We start from the raw sequence: 22980 nt of genomic DNA, 5'->3' as shown, positions 1-22980 counted from the left end.
TAGGATTGCTGCGTATGGCAGCTGTTATGGGCTGAATTGTGTCCCCCTCAAATCTGTATGTTGAAGCCCCAATCCCCACCCCCCTTCCTCATAATGTGTCTATATTTGGAGATAGGGCTTTAAAGACATGATTAAGTTAAAATGAGGTCATTAGGGTGAGCCTTCATCCAATCTGACTGGTGTCTTTATAAGAAGAGGACATGTACTTACTGCTATGTTTAAAATAGGTAACCAACAAGGACCTGCTGTATAGCACAGGGAACTTTGCTCAATACTCTGTAATAACCTAAATGGGAAAAGAATTTGAAAAAGAATAGATCCATGTATATGTATAACTGAGTCACTTTGCTGTACACCTGAAACTAACACATTGTCAATCAACTATGCTCCAATATAAAATAAAAATTAAAAAAAAAAGAAGAGGAAGTTGGGACACATGGAGAGATACCAGGGATGCACGCACAGAGAAAAGGCTGTGTGAGACCAGAGCAGGAAGGCATCATCTTCAAGCCAAGGAGAGAGACTTCAGGAGAAACCAAACCAGCCGACACCTTGCTTTTGGACTTTTAGCCTCCAGAACTGTAATGGAATAGATTTCTGGTGTTTAAGCCGTCCGGTCTGTGGTTCTTTGTTACGGCAGCCCTAACAAACGAATGCTGTAGCTTATGTATTGATTTTTTAACCCACCTTTGAAAATGAGTCATTTCCTTATAGGCTGCTGGTCAAATTCCATCTAACACCTTGTCTTGCCCAGTCTTGTCTAATTTCTATTACCTTAGTGAACTAGGGCAGCTAAATTGTTTTTTTTTTTTTTTTTTTTTGGTTTACTAATATTTTGAATTAGGAAAACATTTAAAAATGTTTCACTGTAGATGACTCCAAGCATATACAAAAGTAGACAGACCATTATAACCGATCCCCATGCACTCACCACACAGCTGCAACAGCCTGCAAATCACAGCCAGTCGGCTCCATCCACCCCCGCGTCCTTCCCCCTCAGATCACCCGAGAGCACGTCCCAAACGTGATACTTCCTCATCTGCAGATATCTCAGTACATATGTGCAGAAGACAAGAACTTAAAAAAAAAACAACCAAATATCATTATCAACAGCTAACATTTTAAAACGGTATTTCTTAATATGATAAACATCTATCCAGTGTTTAAAATATATTTCAATTGTCTCATAAATGTAATAATTTAAAAAAAAACACTGTTTCTTTGAATCAGGATCCAAATGAGATCCATATGTTGCAATTAGAGGATATATCTCTTAAGTCATTTTTAATCTACAAGTTTCCTCCTCCATTGCTTTTTCTTCCTGTAATTTGTTGTTTGAAGAAACTGCTTTGTCCTATAGACTTTCCCATGGTCTATATTTTGCTGGTTGTGTCTCTAAGGTGTTAAGTAGCTTGTTCTTCTTCCTCTGTATTTTTGGTAAATTTTGAAGTTATATCTAGAGGCTTGATAAGATTCCATTTCAATGCTTTTTCTTTGTGACAATACTATTTCCTAGAGGTGTTCTTCCGTTAGGATGCACGTGATGTTTGGTCCTCTTGCTTTGTAATATTAACAGCTGTGGATGATTAATGCCTAGGTCGTTAGTTCATTAGGGATTGCAAAGTGGTGATATTCTAATCCTATCAATCTTTTAAAAATTAATCAATTAGGGGAATTATAATTGGGTCTAATACTTTTATAAAGAGAAACTTCCCCTCCTCTACTATTTGGTACCCAGTGGTGAAGAAATTATTATAAGAAAGGCACTTGATTCTTTTCCAATCGGTTTTTACAGTGATACCCTAGAATCCTCTAAAGATGACTGATTTAAAGTATCATTAGGAATTTGTAATTCTAAATACATTTGATGTGTTTTAATCTATTGCAATTATTATTCTTATTGGTGTTCAAATTGTCCCACCTTTGGCCAGTGAGTCATTTCAAGTTGGATCCTGAGTTCTCTTGACGTGGCCCTAGTAGTGTCTGATAGCTTCTCTTCTATCTGGTAGGACAAGAGATTCTAGACTTATCTTACATTTTTTTCCTGCCCTAGACCTGGAAGGAGTCCTGGATTTTTTGTGCTACTGGTTTGGTCATTGTTTTGGGGGCTCTAGGAGTGTTTAATATTTCTTCTCTGAGACATCAGTAACAGAAGCTTGTATTATGAGCCCAGGCATTGTGAGAGTCATGTGGTCCATATTCTGAAGTTCTAAAAGCCCTGTTCCTGGGGTAGAGCCAGGGCTGACGCTGGATGTTCTATCCCTTTTGTCTGTTATTCCAGACAAATCCCATCGAAAAAGAGTGACTCTAATTACCTGGGTGATCATGAACACAATTTGCCCTTACATTTAGTTTCTTTCATGTCTTTCAGAGCATTATTTGGTGATTTCATATGCTGCCTAATCTAGCACAAAATATGTGGGATCATTTGGGACTAGTTTTATCATCATAATTTAAATAATTAGGTCTAATTTTTTCAACCGTACTGTCATAGACATTTGGGATACAGTGGTTACCATATATATTTCCCATTCCAGAAGTTCACTATGTGGTGAGGAAACAAACATTAATGACAATCACAATACAAAGTGGGACTAACTTATGTACACATGTATACAGAACTGTCAGATCACTAAGGAATAAACACTCAGCACTGCCTGGGATGGGGTCAGGGGAGGTTTGCCAAAGGAGTAGCATATGTGCTGTGTCTTAAAGGATGAATAAGAATTTTCCAGAAGGAAAATCAGGGAAAGACTATTATAGGCACTTGTGGTACATGCTGTTGTTGCTTATTCAGTAGCCATTCTTCTTCTTTCCCTCTTCCCATGAAAGGCTGGGAATACGAGGAATTTACTTTCTCATATTTCCTTGCAGCTGAGGGTGGCCATATGATTCAGTTCTGTTCAAATCTGCTGGACTGGAGTGAGGTGTGCTACTGGAAAAGATAGAGAAATGCCAAAGGGAGGCTCCTCTTCCCTTCTTTTTTGGAATGTGCCATGTGAGTTCATGATTTGGAGCAGAGGCAGCCACCTTGTGGCCATGAGGCAGCAAACCTGAGGCTGGAGATGCCTGCTGAGGATGGCAGAAAGTGAGGAAGGAGTAAGCCACCTACTTACAGCCTATCTGTGAAAAAATTAAATGTGTTTCCTGTTAATCCACTATTGGCTAGGGATTTAGTTACTAGCACACAGAGGTAGCTTATGTGATTCAGTGTGGAAACTATATTGTTGGTTACTGAATTTGCCAAATAAGTTGTGTGACTGTGGGGCGTACAAATAGAGACTAAATGTGGGTTAAAATATACAGGGGCTTCATCTCAGGCTTTGCTTCTTGAAGAGTAGTTCTCTTCTATACTAAGTGAAGTAATTTCATGTCAGATTTGCAGATATCTCAATCCTCTACTGTAGAACATTTCATTTCCTGAAGCTGAAAACTTCCAACATGTCAAGATATTCCTGGGACAAACAGTTTTTGGAGTTTCTCAAGTAGAAAGGGATGGGAATGTTGTCATTCTATATTGTATCACTTTGAACGGTGAAAAACTCTAAGGTTTAGAACTGACTTGGGATTTTCAATGAATATTGCCAGCCCTTTGCAACTATTTCTCAGAAAAAAAAATCTTTTCTTTTGCTTTAGCTATAGTGATATTGAAGTACTAATGAGTAGTTTGTGTGGTCTTGAATATTAGTCCTCAGCTTTGCCAGTAACTGAGGATGTGGGTAGTTTGCAAGTGTGAGTTAAAAATTTGAAAAACGAAACAAAACAAACAAAAAACCAAACAAACTGGTAAAGGGAAGGTATACATCAATAAATAAAAACAAACATTGTTTATCTAATACATACTGAGCATTTAATATATGCAAGGCACTTTTCTAAGCTCTTTGTATGTGTTAAGACATGTAATCCTCACAGTATTATGAATTTTCACTAGCCCCATTTTATAGATGCAGAAACCGAGGCCCAGAGAGGTTGACATGTCGCAGTCACACAGTTGTCAGTGGAATAGCTGGAATTCAAACCCATGCAGTCTAACTCAAGAGACCATATATACAATGGAATATTACTCAGCCATAAAAAGAAACAAAATTGAGTTATTTGTAGTGAGGTGGATGGACCTAGAGTCTGTCATACAGAGTAAAGTAAGTCAGGAAGAGAAAAACAAATACCGTATGCTAACACATATATATGGAATCTAAGAAAAAAAAAAAAAGGTCATGAAGTACCAAGGGGTAAGACAGGAATAAAGACACAGACCTACTAGAGCATGGACTTGAGGATATGGGGAGGGGGAAGGGTAAGCTGTGACAAAGTGAGAGAGTGGCATGGACATATATACACTACCAAACGTAAAATAGATAGCTAGTGGGAAGCAGCCGCATAGCACAGGGAGATCAGCTAGGTGGTTTGTGACCACCTAGAGGGATGGGATAGGGAGGGTGGGAGGGAGGGAGACGCAAGAGGGAAGAGATATGGGAACATATGTATATGTATAACTGATTCACTTTGTTATAAAGCAGAAACTAACACACCATTGTAAAGCAAGTATACTCCAATAAGGATGTTAAAAAAAAAAAAAAGAGAGACCATGTTCTCAACCTCCACATTCTTTTTTTGTTGTTGTTGTTGGCTACATTGGGTCTTCATTGCTGTGCGTGGGCTTTCTCTAGTTGAGGCGAGCGGGGGCTACTCTTCACTGCGGTGGCTTCTCGTTGTGGAGCATGGGCTCTAGGCGTGTGGGCTTCAGCAGCTGTGGCACGTGGGCTCAGCAGATGTGGCTTGCGGGCTCTAGAGCGCAGGCTCAGTAGTTGTGGCGCATGGGCTTAGTTGCTCCGCGGCATGTGGGATCTTCCCGGACCAGGGCTCAAACTCGTGTCCCCTGCATTGGCAGGTGGATTCCCAACCACTGTGCCACCAGGGAAGCCCCTACATTCTTTTTCTAAAATTTATTTTACGGAAATATAGTTGAAATCAATGTTGTGTTAATTTCTGCTGTACAGCAAAGTGATTCAGTTATATATATATATATATATATATATATATATATATTCTTTTTCATATTCTTTTCCATTATGGCTTATCACAGGATATTGAATATAGTTCCCTGTGCTTTATTGTAGGGCCTTGTTGTTTATCCATTCTATATATAATAATTTGCATCTGCTAATCCCAAACTCCCAACCGTCCGCCACCACTCCTCCCCCTTGGCAACCACAAGTCTGTTCTCTATGTCTGTGAGTCTGTTTCTGTTTCATAGATAAGTTTATTTGTGTCATATTTTAGATTCCACATATAAGAGGTATCATATGGTATTTGTCTTTCTCTTTCTGACTTACTTCACTTAGTATGATAATCTCTAGGTCCATCCATGTTGCTGCAAATGGCATTATTTCATTCTTTTTAATGGCTGAGTAGTATTCCATTGTATGTATGTACCATATCTTATTTATCCATTCATCTGTTGATGGACATTTAAGTTGTTTCCATATCTTGGCTATGGTAAATAGTGCTGCAATGAGCATTGGGGTGCATGTATCTTTTTAATTATAGTTTTGTCTGGATATATGCACCAGGAGTAGAATTGCTTGATCATATGGCAATTCTATTTTTAGTTTTTTGAGGAACCTCCATACTGTTTTCCATAGCGGCTGCACCAATTTACATTCCCACCATCACTGTAGGAGTCAACCTCTACATTCTTGTGCCTCCCAATATGGATTTATATTTAAGAGAAAAGGATATATATTTAAGAGAGCAGGAACAAAGAGAAACTCAGCATTTAAGATATGGTCTATGGTTTGGGTTTCCAAAGGGTGTGAGGGAGACCAGTTTTTCTTGAACTCCCCAAACCCTTTCATTTTGTTATGGCACTATTTTATTAATAACTGCCTTAACACTTGGGCCCTCTTTCTTGAGCTGTACAGTGGCACAGCTGTGTAAGAAGAGCAATTAGAGTTTAACAAAGAGATGCTAATTGTTTACAGATACATCAGAAGAAAAGATTTTAGAAGTTATTGTCATAGTTGCTGAAGGCAGGATGAGAGTGGTGGCATATATTTGTAATACTTTTATCTGGTATCCCAAAGCAAAATGGACTATTAATTGCAATTGGCTGAAAATTCTCTGTATAATCTTGTTTTGCTACAAGTTCAGGCTTTTTTTTTTTTTTCTGTGTACGCAGAGTGATCAACTTTTCACAGCTCAGTGAGAGCAATAAAAATTTGGCCATCCTTAGGGAAGATGGGAAGATCTTGTATCAGAATTGAATTTTCTATGTATGAGGGGTTTTGTTTATTTGTTTGTTAGCTAATAACTGGCATGAAATAGATTACATGGCAATTTAAAGATTGTCAGTCATTTCTTAAGCAAAATTAATGTTCTCTTCTACCTATATTTGTCAGAGATATTCTATATATGATATATTGAAAGAATGGAGAAGAACTTGGAGTATTTAATTCTTAGCATGAGTGGTTATTCTGAGATTTTTTAAAGAAAGGGTAATGGTTCTTAGGACCACTTCAAGTATTCACAATACCTTTGTGTGTGTTAAAAAAGGTGTACCTTCTGAGCTCACAAATTATATAAAGGTTCCTATTTAGGAGGATAATTAGGAAAAAAGGTGCCACTTCCCATCAGTGATGACACAAGGCTTGCAACAGAGTAAGGACTAGATTTCACTTCCCATCAGTGATGACACAAGGCTTGCAACAGAGTAAGGACTAGATTTCAAAGCACTTCTGCATGGGCCGCATGCCTTTGTTGAAGATGCAATCAACACAGCTGTATGTGATGGCCCTGGTAATCTTGCAGACAGACAGTTCAATAAAATTATGAAAGGGCATGATTTTATTTACACTGACACAGTTATATGATTTTACACTAAGATAAAATTATAGATACTACATATGTCTTCAAGTAAGTGGGCACCTTTTGTTACAGGCACACATTTATAAGACTGGTCAACTTAAAAAAATGCACAATGTGAGATTTGCGAGTTAAGTTTTATTTGGGGCAAAATGAGGACTGCAGCCCGGGAGACAGCATGCCAGATAGCTCTGAGAAACTGCTCCAGAGAGGCAGTGGGGAAGGTCAGTATATATGTGATTTTGATGAAGGGGGGAATACATGCAATCAAGCACATATTTTTTACAGAAGGTTTCTGCTGGTCTCGTGCAGGTTACTGCTAGTCACGAGGAGCTGACGTCACCATGAAGGATTTTAGTGCTTTTCTAGATATGAGGAGGTGCAAGAATTGGGCTCATAAAATCAGCTCCTGAAAATATCTAACTATCTGAAGACCTGTTCTGCCAGTTTTTCCCAGAGCACAGAGTGCCTCATTTCTGCTCACCACCCTGAGCTCCTTTCAGGGGGTTGAAAGTCAGCAGCTGCAGCAGCCCATGATTTAATCCTTGTAGAGGTAGATGGCATGAGCCAATGGAAAATGCCAGTTCGTAGCTGACAGACTTAATTCTTTAAAGCACATTTAATAACAGTGTATAATTTCTCAGATTTGCCTTACGACTTGCCCTTTCATATACGATGCATGTTTTTAAGAAAAATGTGAGTAACCGAGTAGCTCTTGTACATAAGGTATTGTTCTAGGTGTGGAAATTTGGGGGCAGATGCAAATTAATGAACTTCTTATAATTATTTTCCTTAATTGTTCCCTATAGCTCAAGATGCCTTGGTATCCAAATGCATTTTATAAAACTGAAAAGTTTTTATCTTCTTCACAGCTCTTGAATAAGGACTGGGGTAAGCTTGGAATTATTTGGGATATCATGAATTATTGTTAGTGGAAAGAGAATATTGAAACTAAAATCTCAGTTTAGCAAAAGCTTTCTGCTAGACTTTTCTTGCTCCATGAAACTTCATTAGAGCAAGATTTTCCTACATCTAAGATTTCATATACACATAAACATGTACCTATGTATATATACTTATAAAATATGTATAACATATAAAACATATATATGTCTGTCATAATTGAGTGGTAAAATTCTTTATTTTTAAAATTTATTTATTTATTTATGGCTGCACTGGGTCTTCGTTGCTGTACACGGGCTTTCTCTAGTTGCGGTGAGTGGTGGCTTCTCTTGTTGCAGAGCATGGGCTCTAGGCACGTGGGCTTCAGTAGTTGTGGCTCACGGGCTCTAGAGCGCAGGCTCAGTAGTTGTGGCACACAGGCTTAGTTGGTCCGCGGCATGTGGGATCTTCCTGGACCAGGGCTCGAACCCGTGTCCCCTGCATTGGCAGGCAGATTCTTAACCACTGCACCACCAGGGAAGTCCCTAAAATTCTTTATATATTCTAGCACAAGCCCTTTACCAGAATGTGTTTTGTAAACACTTGCTGCCAATCTGTGCCTTGTTTTGCATTGCATTCTTGCATTTACAGTCTAAGTATATGGTGTGTTACAAATAGAAGCTGAAGAACATTTGCATGATACTGGCATTCATTTTAAAAATGTTTTATTATGAAAATGTAAAAATATACATGAATTTAGAGAGAATACAGTAAAATTCACCCTTAGATATACAGTTTGATGAGTTTTAACAAATATAAAGTCATATAATACATTTAAGATATGGAATAGTTCCATCATTCTCAAAAATTTCTTTGTGCCTTTTTTGTAGTCAATCCTCTCCCACTTCCCCCAGGCTCTGGTAACTGATTTCTCTCCTGTAATTTTGTTTTTTTCCAGAATGTTATAAAAATGGAATCAATCCCTTTTTGGTGCCGGAAACTTATTTTATTGAAGGGTAGTTGATTTATAATATTATATTGAGTCTGTATTGTGAGCCAGAAGCTGGGGATACAGTGGTGAGTAAGAAATAAGTGAATAAGTGTATATAATTTGGAGATAAAATTGACAGGACTTGATGTTAGATTGGATGTAAAGGATGAGGGAAAGTGAGGCGCCAATAATGACATGAGAGAAGAGGAAGGAGGGGGAGTCAATAAATAGTGAGAAGGCCGTGGGCCAATGGATTGATCTGCATGTGGTGGGAGAGTTGTAGAGAAGGGCCCTATATCAGAGTGAGCTAGAAATGACTAGTTGTGGTCCAAGAGAGTAATATTTGAATTGAGGTTTTTGGAGGTGGTGCAGTTTCTGGTAATGACAAGATCTGGAGAACAGCTGTGGGCATGTGTGGCTGAGAAGCCAGAGTGTTTATGGTTCACCCAAGTGGGTGTTGAAATCACCACTGATGATTTCAGAAGTGAGGTTAAGAGAGGAAGAGTCTAAGCCAGGAGTGAACATCTTTTCTGAACGGGAGGATTGAATGGAAGGTCAATCGATAGGGGCAGAGCCGAATACTTTGGGTGTTAGAGAAGGAGTTTGCAGGGGTTGGGGGTGGATGACCTTGGAAGTGACATTTAGGAACGAGGAGAATCCTTCCCCATACCTGGTGCCGAGTTGTGTTCTCCTTAGAGAACAGCAACTGCATGCTTGGGAGGGCTGCGGGAGAGACAGTATCCTCAGAAGCAGGCAGGTTTCAATGAAGGCAAAGGGGCGAAGGGAGAGACTTTGAGGAATGGTTGGGAACCCAGTGAAATCTAAGTTGTTGTGTGATAGATGAGTCTCTTGCTCTTGTGAAAGGTGGGAGCTCATAACACTTAAGTGTTACAAACATGTTCGTTCCATGGATTAGAGCAGTGCCCTGTTTCTGACGTCTTGGGCTTGGGGGAGTCAGGCGAGAGGCAGAGAGCCAGTCCTGGACCCAGTTGTGTTTCTCCTGAAGCAACGACGCTTTGTGCAGGCCCCGCGGTATGCATTTCTGCACCGCTGGCGCATGCCACCTGAGGTCAAAAAGGGCCTTCAACAGCACGGCGCTGATATGGGCTCCAGGTTCTACCGCGGCTGCAACAACCAGGTTGCTAATTAGGCCCAATTGTGAAGGTAGTTTTTGTGCTTTGGACACCTGTCCACTAGGAACTGGACTGAGACCACCAACTCATTTCCCACAGGTCATGGAACAGCTGTCAGATGGTATAATTTGGTCGAGTTCATTTGGAGCTGCTTTCAGAAGCTCTCTGAGGCATTATGCTCTACATAATGTGCATGATTAATGCTTGTTTATTTGGACAATCCTGTGTTGTAACTAAAGTGGTGGCCTATTTTTTGCCAGTTGTAATATACCATTCCATTCATGGGACGGAGTTCCATTGAGGGTATGAAGTAGAGTGATAATGTTCAATCTATTTACTAGGGAACCAACTCATTGCAGCCGTTCTGCAAGCTGCTTGCTCCATTCGAGTGATGATTCTGTGCTTAACTCTTCCGAGGAAGGGATCTGGGCTGATTTCCATTCTAAAGGGTACGTGGAAAACATATCTGAAAGCAATCGTCATTTTGACAGCAGGGATGTCTTACTCTAACTGCCTTCTGTAGGACAAAGAATGTAGCATGTTTTCTGTCCTTAGGGGAAAGATTTGCTGACTGTCAACCTCGGACCTTATTGCCAGCCAAGCACACGTTGTTTGCAGCGTTAGAAACCTTTGCTTTGTACACTCCAGAAGCTGTGCCACACCACTATCCCTCTCCTTCCCTGATGCATACACACAAGCATTTTTTTTTTTTTTTTTCAAACAAGAAAGGGCATTGAACTGGAAATCCTAATTCAGGTTTGGCCTCTGCCTCTAATCAGGTGTGACCTTGGGCAGGTCACCTAGGCCCTTAATTTTGCCTTCTGCACAGTGTTGGAGCTGGTTAGGTGGCCTCTTGGGTCCCTTTCAGCTGCACCATCCTGTGGCTCTGTGATTGTATTTAGTTAGTTGTATTTTAGTTAGTGATTGTATTTGGTTACATGGCAGCAGCTTTCTGGATGTTGGTGCTGACTCAATCTTTCCTTCTCATGTCTTATTCCATTAGACTGCTTCCTGGGTGCGAGGTCCTCAGGTGCATGCTAGTTCAGATGGGGGAAGGTATATTTATGTTATTTGCAGATATTTTGTTTATCCTGAATATTCTTTAGGCAAGAGTACGTGTTTGGCCTGTTTTGTCTTCACTTTTGAGCCTTTTCCTCCCAATGAGTAATAAATATCTTTATCTTTTAACTTTCTGCTTTCTTTTCTTTCAGGAAAGTTGTGATATCAGTTAATTAGACCATAGTGAGAATTTGAGTTAGTGTGTTTCTTCTGGGGATATATATCTATGTGTATAAGTTTTATACACACAAGCGTTTGTAATCTGCTGAATGCTGATCATATGCCTAATCACTATTAGCCACTTCCATTCGCTTAATGGGTATAACAATCTTGGGAACGAGGTCTCGTTTTATAAATGTAGAATCTGAAGCTTAGACAGTTTAATCAGAACCCAATTCTGACTGACCGCACATGACTTTAATGGTGGACGGAAAGACTTTGGTATTGTTAAGGGGCTTTCAGACAGCACACAGTGGCAGGGTCTCTGGAACCGCTGACATTAACCCTATAAGCCACTGTCTCTTGAATACTTTTGACTTATGAATCCCTTTCACAGTCACTTATCATCTGGCAAATCCCTTTAAGAACTTCAGGTTTTTTTTGTTATTATTACATGGATATTCTACAGAAAGGATTTTAAGTGAAAATGTGTTAATTTTGAGGAGTATATTATTTAAGATTAGATTATAAAGTTCATTTATAACTTAATCCTAATGACTATGTTATGTAAAGGAAAAATTTGACATCTTTTTTTTTTTTTTTTGTTTGCTAGCTTCCATGTGATTTTAATTAATTAATTAATTAATTCATTTTTGCTGTGTTGGGTCTTCGTTTCTGTGCGAGGGCCCTCTCCAGTTGCGGCAAGTGGGGGCCACTCCTCATCGCGGTGCGTGGGCCTCTCCTGTTGCGGAGCACAGGCTCCAGACGTGCAGGCTCAGTAGCCGTGCCTCACGGGCCCAGTTGCTCCGCGGCATGTGGGATCCTCCCAGACCAGGGCTCGAACCCGTGTCCCCTGCATTGGCAGGCAGATTCTCAACCACTGTGCCACCAGGGAAGCCCTGACATCTTTCTTCTTTATATGTGGTACCTGTGTATAAATTTACTTTAAATTAATCATGTGACAAAAGGATGATTTATTGACAAATAAGTGACATACTACTTTTGGCTTAAGGTATTGAATATGTATTTACTTGTATATGAAAATCTAACTTTATCTTAAAGCATCAAAATAGTTAAAACTGGACATATATCTGGAGAAAACCATAATTCCAAAAGATACACGCACCCCAATGTTCACTGCAGCACTATTTACAATAGTTAGGACATGGAAGCAACCTAAATGTCCATTGACAAGAGGAATGGATAAAGAAGATGTGGTACATATATACAATGGAATATTACTCAGCCATTAAAAAGAATAAAATAACGCCATTTGCAGCAACATGGATGGACCTAGAGATTATCATACTAAGTGAAGTAAGTCAGAGAAAGACAAATATCATATGATATCACTTATGTGGAATCTAAAAAAAATGATACAAATGAACTTATTTGCAAAACAGAAACAGACTCACAGACTTAAAGAACAAACTATGGTTACCAAAGGGGAGAGGTGTGGGGGAGAATAAATTAGGAGTTTGGGATTACCATATACACACTACTATATATAAAATAGATAATCAACAAGGATCTACCATGTAGCACAGGGAACTCTGCTCAATGTTCTGTAATAACCTAAATGGGAAAAGAATTTGAAAAAAATAGATACATGTATATGTATAACTGAATCACTTTGCTGTACACCTGAAAGTAACACAACATTGTTAATCAACTACACTCCGATGTGTTGGGTTGGCCAAAAGGTTCATTCAGTTTTTTCCATAAGATGGCTCTAGTAGCCCTTAGTTGTCTTTAACTTCATTTGAAACAATTTTTTAGATTATATTGTGACAGCTGTCATATCAGCATGCATTTAAAAAAACTTAACAAAATTGGTGAATTTTTGTGTAGCCATTTTAATATTGAAGATGGAAAAAAAAGCAACATTTTCAGCCTATTATGCTATATTATTTCAAGAAAGGTAAAAATGCAACTGAAATGCAAAAAAAGATTTGTGCAGTATATGAAGAAGGTGCTGTGACTGATCTAACGTGTCAAAAGTGGTTTGCGAAGTTTCATGCTAGAGATTTCTCGCTGGATGTTGCTCCACGGTCAGGTAGACCAGTTGAAGTTGATAGCAATCAAATCGAGACATTGAGAACAATCAATGTTATACCACACGGGAGATAGCTGTCATACTCAAAATATCCAAATCAAGCGTTGAAAAATTATTTGCACCAACTTGGTTTTGTTCATTGCTTTGACGTTTGGGTTCCTTCTTGACCATATTTCCACACATGATTCTCTACTTAAATGTAACGAAAATGTTCCATTTTTAAAACAAATTGTGACGGGCAATGAAAAGTGGGCTGTACAGTGATGTGGAATGGAAGAAATCATGGGGCAAGCAAAATGAACCACCACCAACCACACCAAAGGCCAGGTTTCATCCAAAGAAGGTGATGTTGTGTATGTGGTGGGATTGGAAGGGAGTCCTCTATTATGAGCTCCTTCCAAAAAACCAAACGATTAATTCCAACAAGTACTGCTCCCAATTAGACCAACTGAAAGCAGCACCTGACGAAAAGCGTCCAGAATTAGTCAACAGAAAATGCATAATCTTTCATCAGGATAATGCAAGACCACACGTTGCCTTTGATGACCAGGCAAAAACTGTTATAGTTTGGCTGGGAAGTTCTGATTCATCCGTCATATTCAGCAGACATTGCACCTTCGGATTTCCATTTATTTCAGTCTTTACAAAATTCTCTTAATGGAAAAAATTTCAATTCCCTGGAAGACTGTAAAATGCATCTGGAACAGTTCTTTGCTCAAAAAGATAAAAAGTTTTGGGAAGATGGAATTATGAAGTTGCCTGAAAAATGGCAGAAGGTAGTGGAACAAAATGGTGACTACGTTGTTCAATAAAGTTCTTGGTGAAAATGAAAAATGTGTCTTTTATTTTTACTTTAAAACCGAAGGAACTTTTTGGCCAACCCAATAAAATAAAAATTAAAAAAAATAACTTTTAGTGGATACCCTAGAGCAGCAGCCTGCAAACAACAGCCTATCACTTTTTTGTACAGCCTGTGAGTAAGAAGAAGAATATCTCATGACATGAAATTTATTGAAATTCAAATTTTATTATTTATAAATAAAGTTTTATTGGAACACACACACAAAATAGATAATCAACAAGGACCTACTGTACAGCCCAGAGAACTCTACTCAATATTCTGTAATAACCTACATGGGAAAAGAATCTGATAAAGAATGGATATATGTATATGTGTAACTGAATCACTTAGTTGTACACCAGAAACTAAGACAACATTGTAAATCAACTATACTCCAATGTAAAATAAAAATTAAATAAAAAAACAAAATAGATAAAACTCCCTTTTATGACTGTTAAAATTCTTGTATTTTGGACTTAAAACCATTTAACCTGTTTTTAATAATTTGAATTTTATTTCTGAGAGATAAAATAAGAGAGAATGCTTTAGCCTGCTTTCTCTAAGTTTTCCAATTCAAAGAGCACATTTATGGTGTGACTAGTCTTTATTTCCTACAAATGCAAAGACAAATTGATAGTTACTATGTTTTATCCCCTTGACATTAAAAAAAAAATTTTATAGACACCTTGATGTGCTTTTTGAGAATTATGAACAGATGGTTGCAACTTACTTATTGGGTAAAAATCATCTTTGTACAATTTCGCTTTCATTTTTATGCTCCTTATATCAACTTATTGTATTCAATGTCAGTATCCTTTACACTTGTTATTAATGACTGGTTTTTATTTATAGATTAAATAATATGTGACTAAGATTGAAAGTATCTAAAACTGAGTAATAGTCAAAACCTCAAGGTAGCAGTTGGTGTTTAGCTACATGATAAATGGCTAACTAGGACTTTAGCAACAGTATTCACTATCCATCTTCCTCATTTGATGCATACTCACAGGCTCTCAAATCATTCTGTTTTATTGGGGAAACGATTTAGATTAATATTTTATGTATTGATATTCTTGCAAAATAGAAACAGAACTGATGCCATTATTGTCTTTAAACTCTAGGGGTTTGAAAAATATCGGCTGGGAAGCGCCACTGTAGTCGGCCTGTATTTTACTCAGGTGTAAGATAAGCCTGCTGTGCAGGTGGATGTGAGATGAAGATCTGGATACAAGCGTGGAGATTTCCCCACCTCCCAGTTTCATTTTTCTCTTCCTCTTTGTTAATCAGCTTACATCTCCCAGGGCGGTCAGGAAGAGACTAGTGAGGCAGGGCCAGTTGTAGTCAAAGCCTCTTTTCCTTTCCTGCAGCGCAGGGAGCCCAGGTTGCACTCTGCTGCCCCAGTGCCCACTGGCCTGGCTTCTCAGGCAGCCCTTTCTTCTGTACATCCTCTCCCAAAGTCCTCTTTCTGCTTTCCTAAATGAGAAGCAATCAGTCAGGTAAAATGATCCTAAAGAAGGTACTTATAGCCTCAACACATGCTATCTGAGGACAATATTTTAATCCAGAGAAATCTCTCCCAAGGTAAGAAGTGCGTGTCTGTGGCCAGTGCTGTCCCCAGACCATAAGGAGAGGATTCTGTACTCTGCATCTGTGCTTTAGATAGCCCTGCTCTCGTCCTCCTCTGGCCTTGTCTGTCCCCGCCAGGATGAGGAGTTTTGCGGGGGCCAAGGAGATGCTCATCCAGCCCCTGGTTCTCTCAGGAATTCCCTTTTTAGGGTACGTACAAGCCTTTACTTTGGTTCATTCTACCAAGGGTGGGTCCCTGCTGTTATGTAGTCCGAAGGGTGGCCAGGTGACTGTGTGGGGTGATGGAGGTCAGAGCCTGGACCTTGTATATGTGAGACCTGCCCGGTCTGGGTGTGTGGAGGGGCGAAGTGTGGCGAAGAGGAGGGTGGGCTGTGGGCTGGGGGTCTGCTCTCCTTTCAGCACCACATTCTGGTGCAGAGTTCTGAGGAGCCTGAGAATTCAAAATTTGAACTTGGCCTTCCAGGTTGTTTTGCTGTTACATTTAACTAGATGGGAATATAGAATATATTTAATTTTAGCAATGTGTTAGCATGACTTAAAAGTTTTAAGTATTTGGACGTGTGGTATGTGGGCCCCTATTTGTACTCTTACCCCGGAGCCCCACAATGTTAGGGGGGAGCCTGTCTGTAGAGACAGGGAAAGGCCAATCCCTGTGGTATTCCTCACCTGTCATCACCTATACATCTCCCAGGGGAGGGCAGACTCCTTTCTTCCCATACAGAAATCAGCTCCACACACAGACCTAGGTCAGGACAGGGAATCTTTGGTAAGAAACTGGAGAACTACTGAAGGACAGTGATGAATCTCCTTTGTTGCTTTTGGAAAAATATATGCATTTCAATTTAAGTGAAAATAAACATATTTTGATATCTTTTAAAATGTTCATTTGCAAAAAATATCTGTTCTGTAACAACTACAGACTTACACAGGTCTTCCCTGACTTACGATAGGGTTACATCCCAATAAACTCACCGTAAGTTGAAAATACTGTAAATTGAAATGCATTTAATACACCTAATCTACTGAACATCATAGCTTAGCCTGGCCTACCTTAGATGTGTGCAGAACACTTACATTAGCCTACAGTTGGGCAAAATCATCTAACACAAAGCCTATTTTATAATAAAGTGTTGAATAGCTCATGTAATTTATTGAATACTGTACTGAAGGTGAAAAACAGAATGGTTCTACAGGTACAGCATGGTTGTAAGTGTATAGGTTCTACAGGTACATAATGGTTGTAAGTGTATGTAGGTTGTTTACCCTCGTGATTGTCTGCCTGACGGGGAGCTGCGGCTCACTGCCCCTGCACAGCATCACATGAGAGCTCCATACTGCATATCGCTAGCCCGGGAAAAGATCAGAATTCAAAATTCGAAGTATGGTTTCTACTGAATTCGTATTGCTTTCGCACCACTGTAAAGTCGAAAAATCGCTAAGTCAAACCATCTTAAATTGGGGATGGTCTGTAATTTTTTTTTTTAAAAATTAATTAATTAATTAATTTATTTTTGGCTGTGTTGGGTCTTCGTTTCTGTGCGAGAGCTTTCTCTAGTTGCAGAGAGCGGGGGCCACTCTTCATCGCGGTGCGCGGGCCTCTCACTGTCGTGGCCTCTCTTGTTGCGGAGCACAGGCTCCAGACGCGCAGGCTCAGTAGTTGTGGCTCACGGGCCTAGTTGCTCCGTGGCATGTGGGATCTTCCCGGACCGGGGCACGAACCCGTGTCCCCTGAATTGGCAGGCGGACTCTCAACCACTGCGCCACCAGGGAAGCCCCCGTGGTCTGCAATTTTATTTCTCTGATTAAGTTTCATGGTTTACTTTCTTGAACTTGTGGCTGTGTTTTTGAGCACGTTAGCTATGAAAGAATTGAAATTTGAATAGATGTGGTTTTCTCTGAGCTAAAAAAATTTAAATTGTTAATCTAGATATTAAATGGTTTCCCATCAAAAATTTGATGCAAAATATGGTGTAACAACCATAAAAATGTTAAACCCTTTTTACTCAGTAAGTCTCATATCTGAAAATCTAAGTCCATTTGGGCTGCTATGATAAAATACCAGAGACTGGGTGTCTTGTAAACAACAGAAATTTCTCGCAGTTCCAGAGGCTGGGAAGTCCGAGATCAAGGTACCGGCATATTTGGTGTCTGCTGAGGACCTGCTTCCTCTTAGACCATCTTCTCACTGTATCCTCACATGGTGGAAGGGGCAACAGAGCTTTCTTGGCCTCTTTTATAAGGGCACTAATTCCATTCATGAGGGCTCTGCCCTGTGACCTAATGAGCTCCCAAAGGCCTCACTTCCTAATACCGTCACCTTGCGGGTTAGTATTTAACATATGAATTTTGGGAGGACACATTCAGTCCATGGCACTATCCTAAGCAAATTAAATTTGTAATTATCACTTGATTATTGCTTGATTTGTAAAATAACTTGAAATTGTTATTAAAAGAATGGGAAGAATGTACTAGAAAAAAATTTCTCAAAATATTTTAAGTAAAAGACAGTACAAAATTCATGTGCGTGTGAAATATGTGAAAAATATGAGAATATATTAAAAAAGGCTGGAAGGAAGCATAAAATACAGTAATAGTTGTCTTTGAGTTAAAGAATTATGTATAGAGATTTTCTGTTAATTTTTAAAAACTAATATATATCAAAATTTAACACACGAATAGCTTAAACATTCAGAAAGTTCTGCAAGGTTTATTAAATAAAACATCAGTTCCCTTCAATCTTCTCCCCTCTTATTATCCTGTTGTCTGGGGGCAATGACTTCAGTTGTTTTTTTTTTTGATATTTACCTCTATATCTATGAATAGAATCCTTATATTTCAGCTTAAACACTGTCTATAGTCTTACCAAGGAGGAATAAAAAAATCTGGCCAATTAATTAATTAAATTTTGTGAATGGCCGCCCCTTCAGCTACTTACCAATCCCCCCACTCCCAGCCCCAACGTAGTCATTTAAGATTTTTGGTTAGGCCAGCATTCACTGTTTATATTATTATGACCATGTAAACAAATATTCTTCACAGTTGAGCCATGACATGATACATGGTATCGTGATTATATTTCCTTTTTGGTTGTACTCTGTTTTTCTTGGAGTTGATCATTGTTCTCTGTTTTCATTCATTTCACTGTCTGTGTACTCTTCACTAATTTATGCCTAATCCCTTCACCGTAAGTCTAAAGTTTCTCTCAATACTTTCAAAACACATCATATGTTTTCTCTGTTTTGTCTTCTTGAAGAACTTCTCTCCTAGGACCTCTGTACTGACCTTAGGCCTGTGTGCAGATACCTCTTTATCCTCATCTGGGGGACTGCCTCTCTTCTTTCTTGAGGTGGACTTCTCTTTCCAGAAGTATATGTCTTCATTTTGGAGGAGCACATCTCTCAGCGGCTTCCTGAGAAAGTGCATGGGAGGTTTATTTTTGAAAGCTTGTATATATATGAAAGTATTTTATTTACCTTTCCTACTTTATTGATAATTTGGCTGAGTGAACCTAGATTGGGACTGTGTTCCTCTTAGAAGTTCAAAGGCATTTCTCTATTACTCTATAGCTTCCAGTGTTAATGTCAAATAAATCTAATGCCTATCTAATTTCCCCTTCATGCTTTTTTAATTTTCTTTTTGTTCCTAGTTTTCTGAAATTTCTCACTGATATGCCTTGAGGTTTTTTTTTTTAAAAAAATTATTAGCACCTTTTAATTATTTATTTATTTATTTATTTATTTGGCTGTGTTGGGTCTTCGTTTCTGTGCGAGGGCTTTCTCTAGTTGTGGCAAGCGGGGGCCACTCTTCATCGCAGTGCGCGGGCGTCTCACTATCGTGGCCTCTCTTGTTACGGATCACAGGCTCCAGACGCGCAGGCTCAGTAGTTGTGGCACACGGGCCTAGTTGCTCCGTGGCATGTGGGATCCTCCCAGACCAGGGCTCGAACCCGTGTCCCCTGCATTGGCAGGTGGATTCTCGACCACTGCACCACCAGGGAAGCCCGAGTTTTTTTTTTTTTAAATCCATTGTGTTGAGCACATAGTGGGTCCTTTCAGTATGAAAACTTTTATCCTTCAGTTTGGGGCATTGTTCTTGAATTATTAATAATAATTTTCTCCCCCTCCATTTTCTATATTCTTTCTTTTCTTTTTTAAAAAAATTTATTTATTTTTGGCTGTGGTGGGTCTTTGTTGCTGCATATGGGTTTTCTCTAGTTGCGGCGAGCGGGGGCTACTCTTTGTTGCGGTGCGCGGGCTTCTCATTGCGGTGGCTTCTCTTGTTGTGGAGCACGGGCTCTAGGCGCGCGGGCTTCAGTAGTTGCGGCACACGGGCTTAGTTGCTCTGCGGCATGTGGGATCTTCCCGAACCAGGGCTTGAACCCGTGTCCCCTGCATTGGCAGGCGGATTCTTAACCACTGCACCACCAGGGAAGCCCTCTATATTCTTTCTGAAACTTCCATTATTTGAATATTGGACCTCCTGGACTAATTTAACCTAATATTTTATATGTTTGACTTTTTGTTCTACTTTATGGGAGATTGTCTAACCTTTGAGTCTCAGTCCTATTGAAAATTTCATTTCTGCTCTCATAATGTTTAATTTCAAGAACACTTTTCTTGAAATTTCTCTGAATATTTTTTTTATAGCACAATGTTCTTGTTCTGTGGATACAATATTATATTCTCTGACTTCTCGGCGGATACTAAAGATTTATTTTATGCTTACATTTCTAAAAAAGAATTCTTTAGTGTTGTCTGTTTCTCCTGAGTTCCTTTGGTTTCTGGCTTTCCTCAGTGTTAGATGGTTCTTAGCAGTCCTCTCATATTGAAAACAGGGCCACCACAAAGCTGACCAGAAGCTCTGGGTAGGGAGGAAGAAGGGCTTGTGGCTGTGTGGGCTTGCCTTCTGGGTGATCTAATTCAGCTCTTTCTTGGGAGGAACCTTTGACTGTCAGTATCTTTCGGTCTTTTCTGTTAGGTTGCTCAGATTCTCTGGAGAAGAGCCTTCCTGTCTCCTGCCTCAAGGAGAGAAACTCCTAGTTGTTAGCATTTTCTGAGCTGAGTGGGGGAAGGGGCTTGGGGGCTTCACCTTTCAGTATATAGACTTAGTCCCTCATTTCTAATAGATATTTCTGTCCCCAACTCTGCCCTGTGTCCCTCAAAGCAGACAGAGTCCCTCCGGTTCATCCTCTCCATTCTTCTACTGGGATGGGAGGGGGCAGCCCTAGCTGCATGGAGTGAGAGGGGAATCCAAGGTCACCTTCTTCCTAAACTGACTTAAACCCACTATCCTGGTTTTAGCCCCTGTTCACTCTTCTTTCATTGGTGTCTATTCCTCTAATTCCTGAGTATGTCTGCAATTCTATGATGCAAATCTGTGTACATTTTGGTTTCTCCCTCTGCTAACCTAGGTTTCAGCTTTCTCCAGTTGAATAGGTCAGTTACCATTCATCCATCCACTCTTCAGCTTCCAAAATTTTGTTCATGTTCTATTCTCTTTTGTTGCCTTTGTTTTGTTGGGTTATGCTTTAAAACATCTCTTTACTCTCATTTTATAGGGTTTCAGATAGAGTGGGGATAAACGTGTATATTCAAATTTCAATCTTTAATAAAAAATCTGTATTTTTCTCTTACTACTGTGCAAAATTTCTAAAATATATTTTAATTTTATGTGTTTTATATTTTTATCTTTTTTTTTAAGAGACAGGTATTTTAATTAATTAATTAATTAATTAATTTATGGCTGTGTTGGGTCTTTGTTTCTGTGCGAGTGCTTTCTCTAGTTGCGGCAAGCAAGGGCCACTCTTCATCGCGTGCGCGGGACTCTCACTATCGCAGCCTCTCTTGTTCCGGAGCACAGGCTCCAGACCTGCAGGCTCAGTAGTTGTGGCTCACGGGCCTAGTTGCTCCGCGGCATGTGGGATCTTCCCGGACCAGGGCTCGAACCCGTGTCTCCTGCATTGGCAGGCAGATTCTCAACCACTGCGCCACCAGGGAAGCCCCTATTTTTATCTTTTAAAAGTAATTTTATTTTCAGTGTGTAATATGGATAATACATTCACATGACTTGAAATTCAAGATGTAAGAAGATACATGGTGCAAATCATCCCTGACCTCCAATTCTCCTGCAAGGAAATACTAGTGTAAATGTTCTTGGGTACGCTTCCAGAAATATTGTTTATGTATATGAGCAATTGGCAATATTTTTATATATTAAATTCCTCTTCAAAAGTACAAAATTAATGCTTTTTTTTTTGGCCAGGGACATGAAAATAATACAAAGTTTGACAATGAAGGAGGTTCTTAAGAATGTATTGGACACTTCTCTGCCTCCCCCCTGATTCCAGCCACTGCCGTGCTGACCAGCTCTGAGTGGGCGTCAGCCAGCCTCACTCGGGTGCCTCCCAGCAGTGCCTCACCTCAGGCCTGTGCAGTGAGCACCTCTTGCTTCCTGTCCGGGGTTTCGCTGACACCTGCAGGTGGGAAATCTTAGGAAATCCTGTAGGCGCTTGTAAGTGTCCATGTGCAGGTACAGGAAGCCCTTGGGGGCAAACCTTGACCAGGAAGGATGAGAGCTGATGGCTAACTACTTCCTTCTCTCATCTCCCAGCCTGGTTCTCACATGCTCTCCATAAGGCTTCTTAGACATTCCCACTGGATCACGGAGGACAGTGGTCCAAGCCGAGGCCAACTAGGAGCTCATCGCTGGAGTGGCTTCCCCTCCTGTCCTTAGCTGCCCTCTCCTGCGTTCTGCAACCTGGGATCACCTCCTAATTCAGCTGCTTACACTTAAGCCTTTGTTTTAGGTTCTGCTTTCAGAAGAACCCAGGCTAAGACAAATTAAAAACTCTTTATGATGCTACTTTTTAAAATTTTAAACAGAGTGTTTTACTTTATTTATTATTATTATTATTATTTATTTTTGGCTGAATTGGGTCTTCGTTGCTGTGCACGGGCTTTCTCTAGTTGTGGCGAGCGGGGGCTACTCTTCGTTGCGGTGCGCGGGCTTCTCTTTGCGGTGGCTTCTCTTGCTGTGGAGCACGGGCTCTAGGCACGCAGGCTCAGTGGTTGTGGCTCGCGGGCCCTAGAGCGCAGGCTCAGTAGTTGTGGTGCATGGGCTTTGTTGCTCCACGGCATGTGGGATCTTCCCAGACCAGGGATTGAACCCGTGTCCCCTGCATTGGCAGGCGGATTCTTAACCCCTGCGCCACCAGGGGAGTCCCTATGATGCTACTTTTTATGAGGCACTTTAAATAGAAACCAGTACAAAACTACTGTGAGAAAAAACTTTGGCATGAGACGCCTGGGGTTCTTTCTCCTATCAGGGAGGCCTGTGCTAGTACATGTGCAACCACACTGGTCACAAGTTATCCCAGAGTAACTTCCAACAGTTTTTAAAAATAGGTAATATA

General features: G+C 40.0%; 2 long non-coding RNA genes across 4 annotated transcripts in view; both read left to right on the top strand.

Annotated features, from left to right (window-relative positions):
• LOC309634826 overlaps positions 1–22980 on the top strand; it is a 262121-nt gene that overhangs the window by 49417 nt on the left and 189724 nt on the right. The window lies entirely within an intron of this gene.
• On the top strand, positions 15758–18062 carry LOC309634843. Its single transcript, XR_014248467.1, has 2 exons — positions 15758–16762; positions 16797–18062. It is a non-coding gene; the product is annotated as an uncharacterized lncRNA (long non-coding RNA).

Source organism: Balaenoptera borealis (genome assembly GCF_965194805.1).
Source record: "Balaenoptera borealis genome assembly, chromosome: 9".
NCBI classification, from domain to species: Eukaryota; Metazoa; Chordata; class Mammalia; order Artiodactyla; family Balaenopteridae; genus Balaenoptera; species Balaenoptera borealis.
Note: the sequence above shows the minus strand (reverse complement) of the source record. Positions and strands in the feature narration are given on the sequence as shown.